At 34.5% G+C, this 7525-nt stretch overlaps 1 pseudogene; it reads right to left on the bottom strand.

Annotated features, from left to right (window-relative positions):
* Window positions 1-7131: 7131 nt before the first annotated feature.
* Window positions 7132-7235, bottom strand: LOC114495729 (annotated as a pseudogene).
* Between the last annotated feature and the right edge of the window lie 290 nt (window positions 7236-7525).

The raw sequence follows: 7525 nt of genomic DNA, 5'->3' as shown, positions 1-7525 counted from the left end.
AACTGAACAGGTAATCTCAGTGTCACCTAAATGTGCCCAGTGTCCTGACCAAAGTGTAGAGCTACTTTCCCAAAGACATTCAGTGTTTTCCACCTCTGGGGAACCTGCTCATCTTCCCTTACCAAATCTTGCTAATCCTTTGAGGCCCTCTCCATGGTACTTTCTCCATAGGACTTCTAGGGCATCCTCAGCTGAAGTTTCATATTCACGTGTTCCCAAAGCACAACATGCACATTGGACTTTGTTATGTATTTAAGGGTTCATCTGATATTGTTCTTAAGGGCAGGGTCTGCATTTGGTTCATCCTAGACTCCTGTTGCCCAAAGCAGGTCCATAGTAAATATTTGTAGTGTTCATCACATATTCCACAAAAAGAATGTAGTGACAGAGTAAGGGCTGTGCACTATCACCTTTGAGGATTGCTGTTGTTGCTAATCAAACCTAGTGAAATCCCTGGGAATATATGTTGGAGTGAACTGATATTGTGCTTTTAGGTTCTCATAGGAACCATAACATATTATCAAAATTATCATTTTTGATAACCCTTCAAGATGAGAAATAAAGATGTATGAAATTACTATATAACTTACATGATGTCATTTTGGGATGAATGTTATAAAAGCAATAGAACAGTGGAAATCAATAAGCAATATTTAATTGATGATGACAGTACAGTATGAGGCTTGGAGAAAGACATGAATTTATCCCTCCTTGGGGACATTTTAGTTCTATGACCACCATTAACTCTAATCCTCTGTTTCTCCATTAGTAAAACAGCAAACAATATTTATTGAACATTTTCCACGTGTTAAGTATTGTGTACTTAAGCCATTTTTAGTATGTATTATGCCATAATTTTCACAAGTATATGAGAAAGATAATATCTCCTTGTTATATATAAGAAAACAGAGTCTCAGAAATTATACAAATAACATGGTTAAAGATACACTCCTAGTTACAGTGTATCAAAGGCAGGATTCAAACCCAACTTTTCAGAGGTAAAGCAAATTCTGGTTTTATATTCTCTACCCTAAAAGTTATGGTGAGAATGAAATAAATGCACTTGAAGTCCCCTCATATAATATATCTCACATTAGATTTGCTCAACAAATATTTCCTCCCTTCCCGTTTTCTTCTCTGCTCATGGATTAATGGGAATTGCACCAAAACAATGGAAAGACCTGAGTTTGAGAACAGTTCTCATTACTAAATGAGAATTACAGACCATGGCTATTAAAGAGCTTCAAAAACACCCAAGCCTTCACAAGTACATATGTCTGTTGCTCAATAGAGGAGCAATCCCTAGAGTATGTGTGTGCTTATTTGACATTCTAAGATTAAGATTATGGATTCCCAAAGATATGTGCCATTTTATGTTGAGGATGCAGCTCTTCATAAGTCCAAATTAAACTTATCTTTAAAGAAAAATACTAAAATTATAAAACATTTTCTTGACTTTTTTGTTGGCAACAGGTAAGTTCCTAAAATCTAAATTTATTTTAGGTAGGTGACCTCTGACTATCCTCCAGTGAGTTGTATCTAAATAACTACTGATACTACTGAGTTGAATACCACAGAAAGTTATCCTGTCTTTCACACATTGTCATTGACATTCAAAAATTTTCTCTAATTTGAACTTGAACTAATTGGTTCTTGAGTCCAAATCTGAATATTCACAGAATGCACAGAAATTCAAAGCCCACTGTTCTATTTTCTGGTCTGTTTTGTCTTTGGGGTAGCATCTTTTCTACACACACACACACACACACACACACACAGAGCCACAAAATGCCAAAAATAGACAGATGTAATGTGAAAAACTCAGCCAATGATCTAAATGTTTAAAAAATATCCAGATGTTGGATTTAATGTAGACACAGTATCTGGCAGATCAGCTTAGTTTTCTACTTCACATCCAGCTGTTGGATGCTGTGGAAGCACAGCCTAGGTGTGGACTTAAAGATGAGCAAAGGAAATGGTGTCAGATGTACTGGGCTGGTCCTATAGAAAACATTTCTAATTTGTTAGGTTGTTAGCATCTTTAATATTTTTGAGGGAGGAAAACAGACATTTCAGAGAGCAGTGCTTTTTACTTGGAACTCTCTGCTTTAAAACACGTTTCACAGGCAACTCTTTTTCAGATGTCTTTTTAAGATAGTACTGAAATTTGAAGTAATTGACTTCTAGTCAAATCTCCAGATTCATATTTGGAGTCAAATATTTTATAGAATAAACATGCAAACAAAAAAAAGAAGGAAAAAGCAAATAATTTTTGGCAGAGTGAATGAGTGCAGCATCACAAAGCACCAAGTTATAGACCAAAAGATGTCCTACAGAATACATGTGCCCCTCCACCACTGTCAGCTTCCTCACGTGTGATGAGGGGCCAAGTCAAGGGCCAGAAGCAGAGGCAGCCCATTAGTCATAAGAATTGAAATTTGTTTTGAATCTACTTAGCAAAAACAAATATCTCTAGGCTTGATAATTACTGCAAAAACCACAATGAAAAGAAATGAACGACTTTTTCCTTCTAGACAATGTATCATTCATGTATCACAGCATTACATTTTAAATGTTATTTTCCTTTAAAAATATAACCATATAGTAAAAGAAAAAAACTAATCGATGTGATAAATGCTACTTCCCTTCTTAATTTCCACGGGGCAGATTTTTTTTTCATATTTAGAAGTCATAAGTGGTATAATGATGTCCCATAACAAAGGAATAAGAGACAGTGAAAATGAATAGGTATAGCAAATATTATTTTATTAACAATGAAGCCTCTACAAAATCATGGTATATGTACCAACCTCTGAAAAATTATTGAAGGATGCCATTATTAAAGATAAGGCAGGAAAAAAGTAGTGAACAACAAAAAAAATCAGATGCTCTGGAAAAAGCAAGAAGAAAAAGATGGGCATGAAAATTTATAGACGGTTTGAGGGTAGGTTTTCAAAGTGGCATGTGACAGAGCCAAGCACAAATCCTCTTACTTATTAACGGGATTTGTCCCTGTACCTGTCACACATTGCTTTGAAAATATCCGCCTCTGTGAAAGGTATACTGCTTCTTTCCATCAGTTTTCCTCTTAAGAGACTAACGTATAATCTCTTTAGGTTCATCTTTTGTATTTCTGTGCATATGACAAATTGTTTTGAATACTCTTCATCCATATGAATAAGAAGGTAGGCACTAAGGGCTTATCACTGCATATTTAAAAATCCCTGAGATACTATTTTCCTCATTGGAAATAATTGTTCTATTAAAATCATCTCTAGATTTATCACTGAAAATTTTCCAGCTAATGCATTCATGCCTGGATGCCATAGACAAGTGTTCCCAACCTTATCAGACATAGTGTCTCCTTTTTATAACAAATATTTTGTTACCCATTTATTATACTAAAATAAAATGTGTACATATTGTAACCACTCTAAGAAAACCACATAATTTGAAAAACTCAATATAATGCCCAACTATGAAATAGAAGAGAAATAAAAGTAAGTTCTCTATAACAGAACATATTTTGAAGTATAAATACTTGAGCACTGCTACATGATGAACACTTGAAGAAGTGGAACACTGATAACTATGCAGAGAATCTTGTGAATATGGGAGCACCTAAGCTCCCACTGCACACCACGATGAGACTCATGTCGATGCAACAAACACCATGAAGAGACTTGCCATCAGTGACCTTCAACTAGTGAAGTTCAAAACAATTTTTCTTAATTTGTATGATTAATTCTTTAAAAATTCAGTGTATATTACAGTGTGAAAAATCTTTTATAATTATATGAAATAGAGTAGAATTCAGATAGAAATTGATTTTTTATTGCAGGTTAAAAGTGGTGTTTTTCACCTACATGGATATGTGATAGGAACTCTGAAGTTCAGCAAATATGGGGCAGTTCTGTGCTGGGCTCTCCCGCAAATCACAGATGTCTAGCATTCTTTGGCTCCACCCATGACAGGGAGAGTTTAAGTGTCATTTCACTCAGTTGTTTGTAAAAATATATTCTCAGAAGTTCCCCAAATTCCTTTTAGGGTGTGTTCCCCAGTCAGAACTAGTGCTAGAGAATTACAGAAGAAGGACTAAAATAAATAATGCTACCTTCATCTTTTTGCTTTCATTTTGTTTTGCTCAAGTAAGGCAAAGCTTGGTTTTTAAAAATCCATCATACAGTTCACATTGCATTCACACATTCTGTGGCAGGAGGACTCAAGAGTCTCCTGATCATAACATTTTGTTAAAAATGAGTGGACTTAGTACATAGATTGGGGACATTTGAATGAAACTTATTAAAAGGAGTGTCACACATGATAAGGTAGACTGCTTAATTTTAAAATAGAAAAAATAGATTTTATCCTCAGGAATTACATTTCACATGCATAAACAATTAATCCAGATACAAAAGTATAATTTATTAATCGGAGGGAAAAACAAGATGAAAAAAGAATTTGGGTGAAAAAATAATGGCACAAGCAGTTGTTTCAATAAAAAAATTCCCACATGACATGATATGGTGCTAGATTTATTATTCCATTTATCCATTTATCTTTAAACAAGCCAACCATAGATATTTACCTTAGAATTCTAAAGTTGCTTATTTCTGTGCAGTACAGTTCTACAGAACCATGGATTGATGGTTTCATAAGGTATCAGTCACACTTCCATAGCATTTGCTGATATAAATATAAAAGCTTCATTTTAAAGGATAAATAAAGCCACACTATTATCTAAACAGGGTAAAATTTAACATCCTTGTGGTTTGTGGAAATTTTTGATGTGCCTGCTGGCTTTTCAATAAAAATCAATTATGCCTTAAATGCGAGCGGTAGTCAACATACTACAGACTATAAATTCAATTTCATACTCAGAAATATGGATTAGCTGAACTTGATGCCCTTCCATTGATTTCAGAAAGCAAAAGCTGATAAGGTAAATAATAGTAAGAGGCTCTCTGACACTCCACATCAAGTTCCGGATTTCCATATTATTTTTGTAAGAACTTTGCAGTCACCACAATATCCTCCTTGTGAAATATGTATGATGAATAGATATTATATGGATTGCTGATTCATCTCTCCATACAGAATGGATATTTTGCTTTCATAAGTCAGGAAGAAACTGCACAGCAAAAAGAATATGCTTATTTCCCTCGGCTCAGTGCAAGGTATATGTCAACTGATTGTGAATAAATCTAGTGGGTAATTAGAGAACACGCCAATTAAGCACTGAGATTCCACCTGTAAATAAAAATTGTATAAACCAGGAACAAATGAATACTCTTCAGTTCTTCAATGTTTTACTTGTATACACAACACACACAAACATATATACATATATAGAGATTAAGGGACAGAGAGAGTGAGAGTGAGAATGAGAGAGAGAAAGAGAGAGAAAGGAAAGCATTCTAAAAATTGAAAACTATCGAGTCCTTCTGTTCACTCAAAAGAGTACCTTAAATTGGCAAGAATCTCATGAAGTGGGGAATCATGAGAAGGGAAGAAAGAAATGATTTGGTACTAAGAAATCTAAGGAATAATGATCATGAGGAAGAAATTTAGAATAGTTTTCAGCATAATGGGAAATCCAGTCACATCTGCCACAGTTTTCTTCTTTCCTCCTTTAATGTGCAGAACATTTAGGTTTTATAGAAATGCTCAAGTCCATACTTTGAGAATTTTATGGCTCAGCCGTTCTCTTTTGCAGTAAGCCTGGTGCACTCAGCTTAAATCCCAAAGAGTTCTTAGGAAGGTTTAGGCCCGGTCTCACCTTTTATCAGGATGAGTTCCTGCTTTCCTGACACAAACAAGAATTGTCTTGTCACATATTCAGCATGCTAGCAGAAAAAAACCATGGCTCATGAAATAAAAGATGTAAGTTCCTTAAAAGAAGAGTTTTCTGCAGCTACCCTAGAATCATGGCCTAATGTCTTTGCTCCTCCAAAGAAATTAATTACACTTCAATTTCTCAAGATAAAAGTTCATTTATTTAAAATAAACTTATATGTCATTTATTTTACTACAAGTAGCTTTATTAAAAAATGTTAAACATAAAATAACCTATATTAAGTGCTATGAATACTAAATGGAACATATCCTTAAAAAAGCATTTCCAACAGAAAATAATTACTCATATATTTATCTATATGGTATCTGTTACTCAGTTTCTAGAGAAAGCATAGAGAAAAATGGCAATGTAGGTATTGTGGGTTCCTTTCATGAATAACAAATTGTTTGCACAAGAAAAACATAAAATCACAAAAGAAATGGTACAGTCTCATGTCTGACTTTTTCAGTTATTTATCATCTGTGAAAGTCAACAAGCATTTCTTTTTTGCAACTCTTAGAAATCTATGTGTAGGTATGTTTATTTATAAATATATATATTTTTTGTAACAGGGAATATAAGGGCAAACATATTTTTCAGCAATCTCTTTTCACATGTTATTTAAATTTAGGTAAAGAATACAACTAGAAATTTTATTTTTCTTATACCAATATATACACATAAATCTGTAAAACATGAAGTTTCTCATAAAATATTTACTATGTGAATTATAAAATTTTAAGTTTCAGTGTATTAAATAACACTATCTTTGAAACATATCTAAAACAAAAATGCCACAACCAACAATTTTCCTCATATGTTGTAGCGTGACTGTAGCATATGAGAAAAAAAGGCATCACATTGTTTATGAAAAAACAATTCTTGTAGATACACTTGGAAAACTGCAAACATTCATAAACAGTTACTCTTTGGGGATAGAGAAAAACTGCCATTAAACAGGTGTTAGAATTTAAATGACATCTCATTAGTGACTCCTTTTTGCAGCTCTGAGACAAATAAAACCTTCATTTAAAAGCATTAGTGCTATTCCTAAGGGTTTCTGGTATCATAATGTTTTGTTTTATGAAGATATTTAATTCCTCCCAGCATTTTTGCTTATTTATACAAAATAAACCAATTGTACTTCTAAGTTGAGCTGAGCGTGAAGTCAGGGGTGAACACGGCCTTTGCAGTGCTGTAAATACCCTTGCCCCTCCCTCCACTGCAGCGAATCTGGGAGGTTGGAACCTAGCCTGAAAAACAAAGGTATCTTTGAGAATCACTACCAAATAGTGAGTGAGTCCTTGTATCCTTTGCCCTCTGTTAAAGAGCCATATATTAAACCAACCGATAAGAACAAGTACTACACTTGATCTTAGTCAAAAGCCTGAGAAATAACTACTACATGGTTTCACTCATACGTGCAATCTAATGAACAAGATGAACTAGCAAGCAAAATCAGGACAGCCTCATGTATAGAAAGCAGGCTGACAGTTGTCCAGGGTGGTGTGGGTGGGAGATTGGTAGGGGCAATGGAGGGGATTGAGCCAAAAAAGAGAGACAGAGACAAAGAGAAACTCATGAACACATACAACAGTGTGGTGATTGCCAGGAGAGGGGAATAGGGGGAGGTGGAGGGGGATATCAGGTAAATGGTGATAGACAGAAACTTGACTTGGGGTGGTGAGC

Source organism: Phyllostomus discolor, chromosome 4 (assembly GCF_004126475.2).
Source record: "Phyllostomus discolor isolate MPI-MPIP mPhyDis1 chromosome 4, mPhyDis1.pri.v3, whole genome shotgun sequence".
Classification (NCBI taxonomy): Eukaryota; Metazoa; Chordata; class Mammalia; order Chiroptera; family Phyllostomidae; genus Phyllostomus; species Phyllostomus discolor.
Note: the sequence above shows the minus strand (reverse complement) of the source record. Positions and strands in the feature narration are given on the sequence as shown.